General features: G+C 45.6%; 1 non-coding gene across 1 annotated transcript; it reads left to right on the top strand.

Annotated features, from left to right (window-relative positions):
- Positions 1 to 10,284: 10,284 nt before the first annotated feature.
- On the top strand, positions 10,285 to 10,359 carry TRNAS-GGA (transfer RNA serine (anticodon GGA)). Its single transcript has one exon. It is a non-coding gene; the product is annotated as a tRNA-Ser (tRNA).
- Positions 10,360 to 17,541: the final 7,182 nt, after the last annotated feature.

The raw sequence follows: 17,541 nt of genomic DNA, 5'->3' as shown, positions 1-17,541 counted from the left end.
ATTACACAAAACTTGAAGGAGAATGAATGTGCCCTTTCAACAGTTCTCCTATTTACCTGAACGGAAGACTGCTCCCAACCCCCGAGTGCTTAACTTTGCGTACAAATGCAAGTGTGAATGATTTATTAATTAATGTATAAAAAACCTTTATATGCCACCTTTCCACCCATAGTCTTTTCCTTTTCAGGTAAATAGGGTACTTTTTTTTGACTGGGTTCACACTCAGATGTTGCAGAATATTTGCTAAGATTGGCATTCCTGTGGCAACCATCCCATCCTGCCGTTTACCATTGAGTACAGTGTGGTGAGGTGGTTTGGAGAACCGGGTTTGATTCCCCACTCCTCCACATGAGCGACAGAGGCTAATCTGGTGAACTGGGTTGGTTTCCCCACTTCTACACATGAAGCCAGCTGGGTGACCTTGGGCTAGTCACAGTTCTCTTAGAGCTCTCTCAGGCCCGCCTACCTCATAGGGTGTCTGTTGTGGGGAGGGGAAGGTGACTGTAAGCCGGTTTGATTCTCGCTTAAGTGGTAGAGAAAGTCGGCATATAAAAACCAACTTCTTGTGTAAATTTGGACAGTGAGTTTCTCCAACCATGAGTATGTCAATTGCATTTCTTGGCAGGGGCAAGGAAGCACATGATAGTTGGGCTTGTATGTTCCTTGGGCCTGATCACCAAACCCCAGGTGTGCATGCTCCTCCCCTACCCCCTTGCCTGGTTTGTGTTAACTGTGGCTTAGTGTGCTGTCTAGACTAAATGAGCCTTGCAAAGCCATAGCTGCCCTCCCCATCCTTTTAACAACTTGATTCGCTACCCACTCAAGAACCTTGAAGGGACAAGGAACATGATCTTGGGGTGTGGGTGGACCGTAAGTTAAATACGAGCAGCCAGTGTGATGCAGCGACAAGAAAGACTAATGCGATCTTGGGGTATGTCAACAGAGGCATAGCATCCAACTCGAAAGATGTCATAATCCCGCTGTACACTGAATTGCTCAGGCCACTCCTGGAGTATTGTGTGCAGTTCTGGAGGCCTCACTTCAAAAAGGGTGTGGACAGTATGGAATGGGTGTAGAGGAGAGTGACGAGGATGATCAGGGGTCTGGAGACCAAGTCCTATGAAGAAAGGCTGAGGAACTTGGGAATGTGTTGAGCGGGGACATGATTGCTCTCTTTAAGTATTTGAAGGGCTGTCACTTAGAGGAGGGCAGGGAGCTGTTCCTGTTGGCAACAGAGGATAGGACTCACAATAATAGGTACAAATTATGGGCAGAAAGGTACTGGCTAGAAATTAGGATTTATTTATTTTTTTACAGTAACAGTTGTTCACTGTCAGTCTTTAAACAGCGGCTGGAAAAACCCTTGTCAGGGATGCTCTAGGCTGATTCTACATGAAGCAGGGGGTTGGACTAGATGGCCTATATGGCCCCTTCGAACTTAATGATTCTGTGATAACAGAGAAGCCACACATGCAGCTGTAGTATTGTTCTCAGTGGGATTTAAAGGGTTGAGAGGGTTGGGTTAATGCCTTTAATGCAGGGAATCTGCAATCCTTTTGAGCCTGTGGGCACTTTTAGAATTTTGAGTACAGGAAATGGGTGCCATTACCAAATGGCTGCCATGGAGGGCCAGGGTCAAGCAGAAAAGAAGTTGCCCTCAGGTACTGGGGCCAATTACAAAGTTGGAAGGTCCAAGCCAAGCATCCTCCTCCTATGAAGTCCATTGTTTCTGGGTTCTCCTGCTCCAGCGAGGTATAGGAAATCCTCGGGGAAGAAACAAATAAGCACCAGTAAACCCACTGGCTGCCCATAGGCACCATGTTGGGGATCCCTGTCTTCATTTTTTTCCCTCCAGCTGCAGAAAGAACACTTCGGTGGTAGTGGAGGGAGAGGTGGGGGCTTTTGCCTGCTTAGGAGTCATTCCTAGTTGTTTAGGGCAAAGCAGATGACCAGCCAACTGGACCTTGGCTTCAAAGGAGTTCTAAGAAGGTTTGCGACAAGAGAAGCCTATCAAATTGTTTTCCTCCAAGTCCGAAGCAGGAATTTTATGGAAGAGATCACACACAGAATGAGCTTGTGTATTCAGTCTCACCGCCACTTTTTCTGTCTGAAACCTGCCCTTCTTTGAAGGGGTCAGCATGTGCCTCTAGCTCCCGCTTTCTAACAACCAGGCAAGCTAGACCAGTGGCAGAGAGTACCCTACGACTGTGTATCAAGCCCATTTATAAGAACTGGTCCTCAGGCCCTTTTCGAGGCCCCAAGAGGCCTGGACCAGTTCCAGCTTTTGATGCCCCTGGCCAGCACACTTAAAAAAAAAAAAAAATGACACATGATGCACATCAAATAGCGAAACCAAAAGACCTGTGTAAATTTGAGCACCGCTCTGACTGGTCCTTCTGGTGCCATGTGAATCTGTGGAGAAAAAGTGCATGAAAATGTCCTTTTAGCAATTTGCCTTTTATTGACATTCCAGACCTTGCCTGCAATATGTGCTTGAATTTAAATAATCTCTGAGTGTAAATAATTCTAGTCCCAAATAGGTACCTGTAAGGCAAATGATGGGTGTTGCTCAACTTCTTACAATGTATTCATTCCGGAACAGATGATCTAATGTAATGTGTGAACCTTAACCTTTCCAAGCGTTCATGAAAAACACATCTTGTATTTAATGGGACTGCAGTTTGTCAGGGTGAAGAAGAAAAGAGAGAATATAGTATCTCAAAAGCATTTTAACATTCCTTTTCTCTCACTACTTCATTAAATTTCTGCTGCTGTGTAAAGATATCTTGTGGCTCACTCTCTTGAGTACTGAAACTCAGATTAAATGGAGCCATTTTTAAGGTTTGTGCTTAATTTATTCTCACTGGAGAAATGTATGATTTCCAAGTTCTCGCATATCGTTCCTCTCCTTTTAGTTGCATAGGCCAAGTTTACGAGAGACTGCCAAAAGGCAATCCTCAGAAGAGAACGTTCTTGAGGTTTGATTTGAATGCACTCTGACCCACCCCGAGCTGGAATACGGGAAGGATAAAAACCCAGATACGCATCGGAAGACCTTTATAATTAGTTTAATGGTGTGTTGCTAAACGTCTTGATTTTTGATTGCTCAAAAGAGCTGCACTTACCCTGATTTTTCTTATTGTTTAAAAGGCTGCAGAAGGTTTTGACCTTATGCAATCATAGCAAAATTAATGTTTGCGCAGATTTTTAGACAATGTGCTTCCCCCAACGGTTATGTTGGGAAACTCTTCTAGGACTTGGAGAGTTTGTTTGTTTTCAAAGGAAAAAGCAATACATACATCGACAGTTCAATGGCTTTAACAGTGCATACAGCATATTTTAATCATTCCTAGAATATTGCCTTTTTTCTGATCGAAAGAAAACTGCTCAGTTCAGTCATAGCAATAGCAACCCAGTCTCCATATGGGCTATTCCATTGCACATTCTGGACCGTGTTTTTCTAGTGTGAGACTAGGTTCTAAGAGTTTGTTCACACATGCGTGTCCTCAACTGTGCAGTCTCACATGAACACATGAAGCTACCTTATACTGAATCAGACCCTTGGTCCATCAAAGTCAGTATTGTCTATTCAGACAGGCAGCGGCTTTCCAGGGTCTCAGGTGGAGGTCTTTCATATCACCTACTTGCCTAGTCCCTTTAACTGGAGTTACAGGGGATTGAACCTGGGACCTTCTGTATGCCAAGCAGATGCTCTACCGCTGAGCCACGGCCCCTCTCCTCTCCCACTGGAAACCACTGGTGGTGGGGCATCATGCTTTCAGCCCTGTTTATTTCCAGTCTGCATCGAAAAGATACATTTGTCTGGTTCAGTGCCACTTTCGATATGCATCTGTTATCAGCTACACCTCCCCCCAACCCCCGCTTCCGTACTCTCTCCCTTGCTACTTGAGAGTAGCAGGCTACAATGGTCCAAAAACACTGTAGTCAATGACAGGATATGCACAGGTGAAAAGCCGTTAAATATAAAGGCCACTGAAGCAGGTATATTCCTAAATAGTTACATTGAACAGGGTTGTAGAGTTTAGCCATATCTTGACCTTAACAGTTGTTAGCATAAGAACCTAAGAAATGCCATGCTGGATCAGACCCAGGCCCATCAAGTCCAGCAATCTGTTCACACAGTGGTCAACCAGGTGCCTCTAGGAAGCCCACAAACAAGACATCTGCAGCAGCATCCTGCCTGTGTTCCACAGCACCTAATATAATAGGCATGTGTATGGAAGTAGCATGTGTCCGGCTTTAAGAATGAAAGTTGCTCTGCAGAGAGTGATTAAGTGTTGGACCTTGATTGGTGGGGGAAAGGTTTTCTTTAAGGCATTAGCCTCGTCCTAGAAAGGAGGTTTTCTCACGGCCTCCGTTAGCGAGTAGGATGGTTTTATTTGGTTGTTATGAATTGAGAGCGTTTTCTTTATTTTCTTAAAAATAAATTTCATTTTACAAAACTAATGAGATGAGCTGTCATGTTGTGAGTGCGAACTGAAGGCCAGAGAGAGAAGGCTTTGGCAAAGAAAAGCTCTTGACTTAATTATTAAACGAACCACACCTTGCCCATTGGGAGTCTGAAAGGGCTGTCGTCAGCATTTCGGACCTGGGCAAGAGGTTGCCGGTTGATACAGCATGCTCCTTTGATACTGGAGAGAATGGGTATGCATCGTGGCTAGTATTCATTTTGACTAGTAGCCATGGATAGCCCTATCCTCCTTTGGCATGTTGTGGATAGCCCCCTTCAGTGTTGTGCATTACACAATCCAGTACAAGTCCTCCCCCCCCCCCCGTTCTGCTGCCTCCCGAGATTTGCACGCCTTTTGCAATCCTCCACCAATAAGTCGGGCATTTGTTAGACCCCAGCAGCTCCCAAAAGGAAAGTCCGAAGCTGTTCGACGCATAAGCCACGGCCTTCAATTTGCAGGATCTGAGCAGGGCTGTCAAAGATAGGACATTTTGGAGGACTTTCATTCATAGGGTCGCCATGAGTCGGAAGCGACTTGACGGCACTTCACACACACGCACGCACACACACACACAGCAGCTCCCAGCCTCTAATCCCTTCCCCGCTTTTTGCTACTCAGCTCTATCACTATTTGTTGTCTTTAAAATGTTGGGGGTGGGGGAAGGGAGAGTTTACTTGGCAACCTAATCCGTTCAAAAATAAATGCAAGAAAGTCTATTTCTTTTGCAAGCTTTAGTCTGAAAACTTTTTTTTTTGCAAATGTATATAGAAATATTTCAGAAATAAAACTGATTCTTCCACTAGCGTTCTCACTTGCACTTCACACAGAATCTGGCAACCTGTTGAGCACATAAGTACGCCACGTTTTAATTGAAGTTTCTTTGCATTTGCTTGAGGGCCAGATTTTAAGGGACTCTGCAGTAGAAGTAAGCACGCAAAGCCGTTTCGGCTAACTTTGCATTGGGGAAATAACCAGTAAAAATTGGACTGTAAATGCATTACAATTCAAATGGTGTATCTAAAAAAATAATAATCTAAGGAATGTGTCTGTAGTTGATAAAACGTCCAAAAATGTTATTTGCATCCAACCACAAAAATACTTAAATTTTCTTAAGAGGTGATAGCCTTTCTATAATTTTTATGTGTGGTATGTAGTACGAATAAAGTAACAATCAATGGCTCAAGATGGATGGAATTTTTTTTCTATGTCACAGTTCAGAATCAACGTGCAATTAATTTTTAAAGAATGTAACAAAACCTATAGGTAGTAAAAGTGCCCTGCAGTGTGCAGTTCTGTTCCACACCATACATTTCCCCCCTTAAGTATTTAATGCATAGAAAAGCACTGATTTTAGTATGTTTGTGTGAAGTGACTCAACATAAAATGGGAGCAAGCTAAAACAAATGGTCATCCTTTCCAGAACCTCAGATCTGAAACCCGAAAATAGTATTTGCTTAAGTTAGGCCAGGATTAGAGGGGGGGGGGAATTAAAGGAACAAGGTAGAATAAGGCATTCCTTATTCACATACCATTAGTTCAGATCTCCCTTTAAGCAGGATATACTTTGGGTTCTCTGATACTGTGCAGACCACCAAATTGAAAGAATGTGGATGTCCCTGTCCCTTCCAGTTCCAACATCTCCCACTGGTCTCTCTTCTGTCTGGCATCCCATCCTGTAACAAACACAGCAATAAATGTGGGGTGCATGTAGAAGAGACTGCAGAGTGGATTGGCGATCAGAGGTTGAATGAGTAGCTGCACCCCAACTTCTAGTTGCCACTGAGGTTGGGGCAAGACACGGCTGGAGAAGGAAATCGTATCTGGGCCCAACAGTTTGGCACGTCTCCATCATACCCACTTCTAAAAAACCTGCTTGGTGTTTGGATATGGAAGGTTCTAAAGTACTTAATCGAGAACCAACTATGAACCGACTGCTTAGTCTTTGCTAATGAGGACATAACCATCGGGGTTGGTTTCATTCACCTTTACAGTGCAAGTTGGAAAGCTGACTTCATCTGTGAAAGAAGGCTGCAGAGAACCTCCTTCGAGGATCCCCCTGCCCTCCAGATCTGGAATGCTGCCAGGAAACTGAACCTCACTACTGCTTGGAAAGATGTTACGGGCAGAACCAGGAGGCTCTCCTGTATATCTGTAGCACTTGGGAGCTTGATATGGGCTTGAAACACCCACTGAAAATCCGCCAAACTTCAAACTGGTGGGATATGCATTCTCGGGGGTGCTAGGGAACTGATCTGATGAGTAGAGATCTACGCTGAAATCCTCTTTATTTCCCCAGGGCATATCCGCAAGTTTCACCCCGGAGGCACTAAATTCCTGAGGTCTGTTGTACGTTATGGATTCTGCTTGTCCGGTTTCTTCTATAGGATAAATGAGTTCACCTTCACTGCTTTCCTTGACCTTTACTTGATAACCGGCATAAGGGTCCTCTTCTCTAGACAAAGTCATCACAATGTGCAATTTATTGCTGTGCTGTACGGCGCTCTCCCCTTTCAGTTCTTTGGGCTGGTCCACTGGATGCGATCCACAGACGGACACGCAATTCATGGCATCTCTGATTTTGGATTCAATTGTCTCTTTGGAGGATTCTTGGGCCCCGTAGTCACAAGAAACTCCCCTGCCTTCTAAAGCAACATCATTCAGAATGGCTAAGGCTTGTGGGCCGCTGGCGTTGGGAGACAGCACAGTCTGCGAGCGTGGTGAGCTCGGTGGTAGCCCCAGTGTGGTCCCAATGAGGCCAGGGGCCTGGCCCTTATCCTCTGATGCTATCAGGGGGAGATTAGTAAGGTGGAGGGGCTTTTGCCCAATTACAATGTCACTATATCTTGTCAAGAAGTCCTCACTGTCTGAGCTTTTGACACAGGAGGGTATTGAGGCACTTCCTTGGCTTTCGTTTGAACTTTGCTCGCTGTTGAATTCAGAAGGAACCTGTTGAGGGTCAGCTGTAGTCCCTGTGAGACTAGGTTGCCCTCCAAGCTCAGTATTTTCAACTTTCTCAGAAGCCAGTTGGTCATTTGTCCAGTATACCTGCGGGGAACAGAAGTCTCCGGGTCTCTTATTTCCCCCTCTGTTCAACATGTACTCCTTCCCGTGGGAGAGCTGATACTTTCTGTCCACCTCTCCTTCTGGACTGGGACGCTTTTGAGCTCTCTTCTGTAAGACGTCCCCCAAGTCACTGTCTCGGACATCTTTTGTGATTTCCAGGAGGTCTTCACATTCAATTCTTGCGAGGAATATTTCAAACGCAGCCTGTTCAGCATCTTCCTCGCTCAGCTTCCCGACAAGGGAAAATTCTGTGGCTGTTGTTGCGACATAGCCTATTTTCTCTAGCAGTTCTTCCACGACACATTTGGGTAGAACGGATTGCATACAGTAGACAAAGTTTCCTGTAAAAGTCTGGGAGAAGGAAGGGGGGGAGAAACACCATTAGGAAACAGAAGGATGGGAAAAGTCCAGAACATTTTTTCTTAGCCTCACAGAGGGAAGCTGCCTACCATGAACTTGGAATCCCACCTCTGACCCTTAAGCTTTGGCATGGGTGTAGTTGTTATACCCTTGGACTAGGATCTAGGAGACCCAGGTTCGAATCCTCACACTGCCATGAATAGGGTTGCCAGGTCCCTCTTTGCTACCAGTGGGAGATGTTTGGGGCGGAGCCTGAAGAGGGCAGGGTTTGGGGAGGGGCTTCAATGCCAGAGTCCAGTTGCCAAAGCGGCCATTTTCTCCAGGTGAATTGATCTCTATTGGCCGGAGAGCAGTTGTAATAGCAGGAGATCTCCAGCTAGTACCTGGAGGTTGGCAACCCTAGCCATGAAAGCTTGCTGGGTGACCCTGAGGCCCAGTCACACATTTTTAGCCTAACTCACCTCAGTATCGTGAGGATAAAATGGAGGAGAATGTTGTAAACCACTTTGGATTCCCATTGGGGAGAAAAGCACATTATAAATGAAGAAAAGAAATTCGTGGGGGCCCAGCTGTTAACAGTTCTAGCCATAACACCTATAGAACTACATTTAAACATCAAATACTTGGGATATATGATGCCCTCTCACAGGCTGCCTGGAAGCATTTAACTGGCTACTGTTGACAGTTTTTTTTTTATTATTCCCAATGGGAACCCAAAACAGCTTATGGTAACATCGTCCTCCCTTCTCCCTTCAGACGGAGCCTGAGGAGGGCAGGGTTTGGGGAGGGACTTCAATGCCACACAGTCCAATTGCCAAAGTGGCCATTTTCTCCAGGTGAACTGATCTCTAGCGGCTGGAGAACAGTTGTAATAGCGGGAGATCTCCAGCTAGTACCTGGAGGTTGGCAACAGAAAAACAGTGCAGTGTCGTGGTTAGAGTGTTGGACTATGACCTTAATCAAACCATAGGTTATACTATGAGGACAGTTGTTCCCATCCAACGAAGGAGCTTGTTATGATACAGCCCTAGTATACATGTAGCTGATGAAGCCAACGCGAAACGTGATCCAGATCTAGACGACACGTCCTGATTGACATTCTCTCGTCGTGGCTTTTGCCTCAGACTCCTTTGCTCCAGCTGCCAATAAGCCTAAAAAAGTCCATCACGGACAATATACACAGACTTACCTGATTTACAGGATATTTATAAACCTTATTGTATTATGCTGGACTGATATTGAGAAATCTGTATGTGTATCTTTTATTATAGGACTGTAATTTGTATATATATGTTCACTTTTTGCACCTTATAAATTTACTTCTATACATTCGTGAGTGCTGTTTGGATCTCTTCCAGTACCTGGAGGTTGGCAACCTTACATTTTGTGGTCATGCCCACCGTGCTATGTCAGAATTCCAAAGGTCCCTGCAGCCTCAAAAAAAAGGGGGGGCTGCCCTAGTCTTCTATGGAGGCTAAGGAAAAATTTTGCTTGTCAAATTTAATTTGCCAAGCTGTTTAGGCAGCACAGGGCCAAGGCCGATCAAATATGTTAAAAGCCTTTCCCGTACTTTGCTCTTTTGCACCCGTTTTTTTGGAAACGCAAGGCAGCAAGCACAGAGAAGGAGTGTAGCAGACGCTTTGGGATCCCGAAGGCCCCACATTCAGTCCAGAGTTATCAGCTCTCAGGGCTGAGGCCTCAAAGAAACACTGCGGATCAAACTGGGAGAACTCACTTCCCAGGCAGGAGACCACAGAGGTTGCCCGAAAGTCAGAGGAGAGCAGAATACTCAAACAAAGTTCTCCTAGGAGAAAAATACAGGCTGCAATTCTAAATCGTGTTCAGTGCTAGTGTGGCAAAGTGCTGAGAGTGTTGGACTAGAATCTGGGAGGCTTGGGTTCAAGTCTCCCCTCCACCATGAAGCTGACTAGGTGACCACTGGCGGGTCACTTGCCTAGCCTACTTCACAGGGTTGTTGTGATGAGGAAGGGGAGAAATAGGCACATCGCTCTGAGCTCCCTGAAGGATGGGCAGGATAAACATATACTTGATAGATTACAAGACTAAGTGCCATTGGAACTCACTTCCAAGCAAACATGTTTGGGTTTATCTTTCCCTTAAAGGCATCTCAACACTTCAATATTCATATGATGTTCTTTTCTTTAAATACATAAAAAACATTTTGGTATTTATTGCTCTGCATCCGTGTTTCTGACTTTGGCCTGCCAAGCTGCTATCAGTAGGTGCAAAGGTTAAAAATGGGGAAGAAGGGCCAGAAAACAGTGCAGTGTCGTGGTTAGAGTGTTGGACTATGACCTGGGTTCGAATCCCCTCGGTCACAGAAGCTTGCTGGATGACCTTGGGCCACTCACTCTTTCACAATCCAAAGGGAGGTGCTGTGGCTCAGTGGCAGAGCATCTGCTTGGAATGCAGAAGGTCCCAGGTTAAATCCCTGGCATCTCCAGTTAAAGGGACTAGGCAAGTAGGTGATGTGAAAGGCCTCTGCATGAGACCCTGGAGAGCCGCTGCCGGTCTGAGCAGACAAGACTGACTTTGATGGCCCAAGGGTCTAGTTCAGTATAAAGCACCTTCATGTGTACCTTACAGGGTTGTCGTTGGGAGGATAAAATGGAGGCGAAGAGAACGCTGTTGTAAACCCCTTCTGGACCCATGGGGGCGAGTCAAGTGGGGTATAAACATCTAAACAAACGGTGCGTTCGCACATGCTGAATATAATTCACAGTGGGTAGCCATGTTTGTCTGCAGAAGTGAGCTGTGACTCACGAAAGCTCATACCCTGCCAGAAAATATTTTTGTTAGTCTTTAAGGTGCTACTGGACTCTTGCTCTTTTCTACTACATGCTGAATAATGCACTTTCAATCCACTTTCAATGCACTTTGACGATCGTTTGCGATTTGTTTTTGCCAATGCACACCGTAAAACCCATCCGCAAAGTGCATCGGAAGTGGCTTGAAAGGGCATTATTCGGCACGTGCGAACGTGCCCCCAAAGACACAAAAAAAGCCTAAACCGAGCCTTCGCAGGACCCATGGGGGCGAGTCAAGCGGGGTATAAACATCTAAACCACTGGTTCCCAACCGGGGGTCCGTGGACCCCCAGGGGTCCGCGAGAACTAAATTAAGGTCCGCGAAACAAAGTTATAAACCCATAATAAATCAATATTTTCAATTAAAAGTTCTCTATTATAAAATACATATATTCAAATATTATTCTAAGTTTATTGTTTCACTAACAGTTATGATTAAAGTTTATTTTCAAATTCTAGAATTTTTATTTTGAACCTTGGGGTCCCTGCACCGAACAAAAAAACCCTAGTGGTCCCTGGTCAAAAAAAGGTTGGGAACCACTGAACGGTGCGTTCACACATGCTGAATAATGCACTTTCAATGCACTTGATGGTTTGCAATTTGTTTTTGCCAGTTCACACCGTAAAACCCATCTGCGAAGTGCATCGGGAGCGGCTTGAAAGGGCGTTATGCGGCACGCGCGGACGGGCCCCCAAAGACACAGATCAGCCTTCGCAAAGGGAAGATCTTCCCCCTGCCCCCCCCTCCCTGCCTTACCTTCAGGGACCGGATCTCTTTCCTCCAAGGGGAGAGGAAGAGGTTCACGCACAGCAGCTCCAGGAACTCCAAGGCCCGCAGGAGCCTGCGGAAGACCAGCCCGCCCGGCCCGCTCTCCATCCCCAAGCACCTCTCGGCGAGGCCGGACACGTCCCAGGGGCCGAAGCCCCCCGCAGGGCCGGGCTGGGCGGCGCCCAGGGAGCGGCGGGCGGGAGCCTTGACGGCCGCCTCGTTGCAAACGGCAAGTCTCCCTTCCGACCAGTTGGTGCGGTAAAAGGCCAGGTAGTCCAGGAAGGCCACGCGCAGGGCCGCCCGGGGGGGTCTCCTCATCTTGGGGCCCCCTTTCCCCCCTAGATCCCCCCCTAGATCCCCCCCTACAAACAAACCAACAAACAATAGTTCTCCCTGCACTTTACAGACTCAGCTGCACGAGGAAGTGCACCCATTGGCTGGCTGAAGCCGCCCCCCCTCCAATTGAGGCTCTCATTGGCCCGCTCGTTGCTCTTGCCGCGTTGGCGTTGGCCAGGGCGGCCGTCACTCAAAGCGCCCACGTTTTTTCAATGGGCTGTCCAGGAAGTGGGCGCTGGGGAGGGGAGAACGAAAGAGAAAGCGGGTATGTATGTATGTATGTATGTATGTATGTATGTATGTATGTATGTATGTATGTATGTATGTATGTATGTATGTATGTATGTGTGTATGTGTGTATATGTATATGTATATGTGTGTGTCTATATATATATGTGTGTGTGTGTGTGTGTGTATATATATATATATATATATATATATATATATATATATATATATATATATATATATATATATATATATATATATATATGTATATATGTATGTGGTGGGGGGTCAGGTTGCCAACCTCCAGGCGGGACCCCACACATACAGCGCGAAAGACCAAACAATTATAACCGATTGCAACCAACCTCTGCAAAATGGACAGTTCTGTCCCTGTGGAGATTTCCTGGCGTTGCAGCTGGGGTTGCCAGCTCCGGGTTGGGAAATACCCGGGGAATGAGATCAATAAATATTAACAGGGATCAATAAATATTAACACTAGTATTAGGATTAGAATTTTGTGCAAAGGAGGTTACTAATTCATCACAAGATGAAGGGAGGTGTAGGGGAAGTCTTTTTTTATTATATATAATATTTTTTATTGTATATAATTTTTTTAACAATGTTACCTATTTGTTTTTACTTTTTACTGATTATGTCATTGTTAAACTATGTGATTAATACTTGTGGGAAAATAATAAAAAAATTAATACCTGGGGACTTGGGGGCGGAGCCTGAGGAGGGTGGGGTTTGGAGAGGGGAGGGACACAGAGTCGAATTGTCAAAGTGGCCCTTTTCTCCAGGGGAACTGATCTCTGTCGCCTGGAGATCACTTGTAATAGCGGGAAATCTCCAGCCACCACTTGGAGGTTGGCAACCCTAATTACAACTGGTCTGCTTTGGAGGGTGGACTGTATGGCATTAAACCTTGCTGAAGTCCCTTCCCTCCTCAAACCCTCCCCTGCTCCCCCAATTAGGGTTGCCAGCTCCAGGTTGGGAAATACCTGGAGATTTTGGGGGCGGAGCTTGAGGAGAGTGTCGTTTGGGGAGGGGAGGGACTTCAATGCCATAGAGTCCAGTTGCCAAAGTGGCCATTTTCTCCAGGGGAATTTATTTCTATTGCCTGGAGATCAGTTGTAATAGAGGGAGATCTCCAGCTACTACCTGGAGGTTGGCAACCCTATCCCCAAATCTCCAGGAATTTCCCAACCTGGAGTTGGCAACCATATTAGTTGCTTTATAATGTGACATGTAAATAAAAGAGAAGGTACTCACTGATTTTTCTAAGGTTGACAGCCTCCAGGTGGGTCCTGGAAATCTCCCACAATTAAGACTTGATCTCCAGAAGACAGAGATCAGTTCCTCTGGAGAAAACAGCTGCTTTGGAGGTCACACTGTACAGCATTATATCCTGCTGAGGTCCCAAGAAATCTCCAGGACTTGTCCAACCTGGAGCTGGATGTTCTGTACCGTTGCATTTAAATGGAAGAGAAGACACTCACTGATTGTTTTGCAGGAGGGGAAGGAGTTCAGTACAGAGGGACACAGGATGCATGCATTGTAGGGATGTGCTTTGTTGATTCTGTCTGTGGAATCTGCAATTTTCTCCAGAGGAAGGGCACTCTGTAGTCTGGAGATCGGTTGTCATTTCCAGAGAACTCCAGGTACCACCTGGAGGTTGGCAACACAGTCAAGGACTGCTGTCCTATATCTTGGAATTAATTTTTTTAAAGTTATATATCAAAAGGAACATACTTGATCTGACACCAGGGAGCTTTGGCCTAGTTTGAACCTAATTAAAGTCCCCAAACACCCACCCTCTCTTCTACTGAACTGTCTTTGCCTTGCAGACTAAGAAGCTTCACTCTTTTGGAGGTTTGCATGAGACCAAGCCTGGCCATGTTGTCAGAAGTGAGGAAGAAATGTTGGGGTGACATTTGCTGATTGGCTGGTTGGTGGTAGCACCAGTCAGAAGCTCAGCTTCATTGCTGGAGGTGTGCCAGGTCTCAATGCAGAACGGACAGGTTGTCCTCCCTGAACATTTACAAACTATATTACATAAAAGTTGAAGCAAATGTCCACACATATTAGAAACACGGCCAAGTTTCAATTCAGTTTATTTCAAAATTTCACAACGGGTATCGGTGTTAGTCTGTCCATAGCAGTAGAAAAGAGCAAGAGTCCACTAGCACCTTAAAGGCTAACAAAATTTCTGGTGATGTGTCCCCTCATTTACACAGAGTCCAATGGAGTAAATGAAGACAAGGAGGTTGGGTTGAGCTTCACGGTTTGATTTATTGGCCAAGAATTCCAAAACCGGGTGATCCCCAGAAAGCAGATTAACAAGCTCTGCAGTCCGGTCACACCGAGGGGGGGGGGCGGTCAATACAAGAGGTTATATAGACAATTGACATTCCAATCAACATCCGATATAGCTTGTCACTGCTACGTCATGGTTTCTACCCGGCCTGTGTGACCATTGCTACATCTAGTCAATAGACCTCTATTGTTCCCTAGCAGGCTGAAAGGGGGGAATAGGTGGGAGACTGTTGGAGCATTCCCTTATCACACATTGGAATGTATGTGTGTGCCTGCTTGGTGCTAGAGAGAAGTGGGAGCCACTGGGCAGTGGCCTCTGAGTTCTGTTTGTAAGCAGTTTCTACGTGTAGCTAGCGTGTATGTCTGAACGTGATTACTCAACCACAACACTGGCAGGGTATGCGCTTTCTGAAGAAATGAGCTGTGGCCCCCGAAAGCTCAAACCCTGCCAGAAATTTTGTTAGTCTTTAAGGTGCTACTGGACTCTGGCTCTTTTCAAAATGTCTGATTTTGTTTTGTAAGTTCAGTTTTGCGGGGGGGGGGTGGTTTTCATATGATAAAACTTGATAAATTTAAAAGTGACACTGTTATGTACCCTCTTGGAAAACACATCTTAAGGTCTACAGCACCTACCTAAGAGGGGGGATGAGGAAATAGAATCAGAACTAAGGTTAGAAATAGGGAAGTTTTTATTTATCACAGAAGTAGAAGAGACAGGGAAGTTGGTTCCACACCAAAGAGACACACCATTAGCAATTACAAGGGAGGATCCATCAGGGAATATTTTACCATGGAAAACTTTCACCTCTTTGATGTTCACAAATGATGTGGCTCCGTCCTGATTATCACTCTGCCTTCCCATCTTTTTCCACCTGTATTTTTCCACCTATGTAACCTATTTTGCTTTTAAGTGTGAGCTGATTTGCGCAATTCTTTTACGATGCCATATCATTAATCTCCATCCCTGCATCCTGCCATTAAGCACTCTTTGCTAATCTTCTATCCAGTTTTCAGGAAACATCTTGTGCAAAGTACACCCCCAGAAGTCTGCTCCCAAGTTTCAGTTCACTCCATCTCTAGAAACTTCAAGTTCTTCTTCTGAACTGAAGCATTTCCCTTCAGAAACCTCACACACACACGAGTTGTTGCTCAGAGGAAACTGAACAGGTAATCACGACGGATGGGGACAACCATAGTAGTAGTAGAAGAAGAGTTGGTTTTTATACGCCGATTTTCTCTACCACTTAAGGGAGAATCAAACCGGGTTACAATCACCTTCCCTTCCCCTCCCCACAACAGATACCCTGTGAGGTAGGTGGGGCTGAGAGAGCGTGACTAGCCCAAGGTCACCCAGCTGGCTTCATGTGTAGGAGTGGGGAAACACATCCAGTTCACCAGATTAGCCTCCGCTGCTCATGTGGAGGAGGGGGGAATCAAACCCGGTTCTCCAGATCAGAGTCCACCGTTCCAAACCACCGATCTTAACCACTTCACCACACTGGCTCTCTAGTAGTACAATTACATCCACACCATAGAAATTGTGATTCAGTTCCACAATGATGGGGGGGGGGGGAATTGCAATGAAATGGTTCCTGGAACAATCAAAAGTTTAATGGAGAAAGGACAGGGTCCCCAGCCTTTTTTCAAATTTTGAGACAGGGTAATACCCAGGCTAGCCTGATCTCGTCAGATCTCAGAAGCTAAGCAGGGTCAGGTTAGTATTTGGATGGGAGACCACCAAAGAATACCAGGGTTGCTGTGCAGAGGAAGGCACTGGCAAACCACCTCTGTTAGTCTCTTGCCATGAAAACCCCAAAGGGGGTCACCATAAGTCGGCTGCGACTTGACGGCACTTTACACACACAGTTGGCACCACCCAAAAATCATGGATGTCATGACAGGTGGGACCAGTCACCAAATGGCTGCCATGGGGGCTGATCATAAAGTGTCAGGAGGTTCTAAGCCAAGTGCCCTCCTACGATGGTGGCATTTGTTTCCAAATGGGTACTCCCAGACGCAAATGGTCTCCTGGGAAAAAGGGATTGCTCTTGACTTTGGGTGCCATCTTAGAGATCAGTCGAATGGGAGACTAAGTGATGTTGCCTCGAAGTGCCATTTTAACTACCTTTGCAACTGATGGCAATTCTGCCACAACAGACCAGTGTTGGACCACCTCAGATAACTATAAATGTACATTTCCCAATTGCTTTTAAACATTTTTAGTTTATTGGGATCCCCCCTCCTTTGAAACTGTAAATAAATCAGCACTGCACAATCGAATACATTGCCAAGTGCCCGTCGACTGGAAGGAAAACACGCACAACATCAAGAACTGCAGTTTGGTGCACGCACAATAAAATGGATCAACAACAATGATTTGTGCATTAAATTCTTTACTAAAAGTATTCTCAGCAATGTCTTCAAAATTAGTACAGGGGGGAAAAAAGAGTAAAGTAGACAATGCCATTTGTTACAAATCATTACCGGGTTCAAAGAAAAAGAAATCTTGATTTCTGGAGTGGGTGAAGTAGATCCTGATTTCTGAGCCATGAGATATTGTTATTTATCATGTGATTAAAAAAATAATCTCCAGTAAAAAATACTGAAATTGCACAATGGGTTAATGGAATGTTTTGAATGGATCTTATTGCTGTATCCAAGCTAATGCTTGCAGCACAGTACATTAGAGTCCATGCCAGTTTTTCTTTTGTACTTCCATCCCAAGCAATTTGTTTGAGTTGGTGTGAATATAAGATAGGGTTGCCAACCCTCCAGGTGGGGGCTGGAGTCCTCTCAGAATTACAACTGATCTCCAAACCCAAAGATAAATTCCCCTGGAGAAAACAGCTGATTGGGAGGGAGGTCTCTCTGACACTGTACCCCACTGAAATGCCCCCCTCCCCAAACCTTAGCCTCCCCAGGCTCCTCCCTCTAGTCTCAAGGAATTTTTTTGAACCCAGAGTTGGAAACCCAAATACAACATGTTCACTCCTTCATCACTAGGGTTGCCATCCTCCAAGTGGTAACAGCAAACAACGCTTGCCATTACCACCATCCTCCAGGTGGTGGCTGGAGATTTCCCGCTATTACAACTGATCTCCAGCTGATAGAAATCAGTCCTCCTGGAGAAAATGGCCGCTTTGGCAATTAGACTCTATGGCATTGAAGT

This window comes from Euleptes europaea, chromosome 17, assembly GCF_029931775.1.
Source record: "Euleptes europaea isolate rEulEur1 chromosome 17, rEulEur1.hap1, whole genome shotgun sequence".
NCBI classification, from domain to species: domain Eukaryota; kingdom Metazoa; phylum Chordata; class Lepidosauria; order Squamata; family Sphaerodactylidae; genus Euleptes; species Euleptes europaea.
The sequence above is the reverse complement of the archived record's forward strand: the minus strand, read 5'-3'. Positions and strand labels throughout refer to the sequence as shown.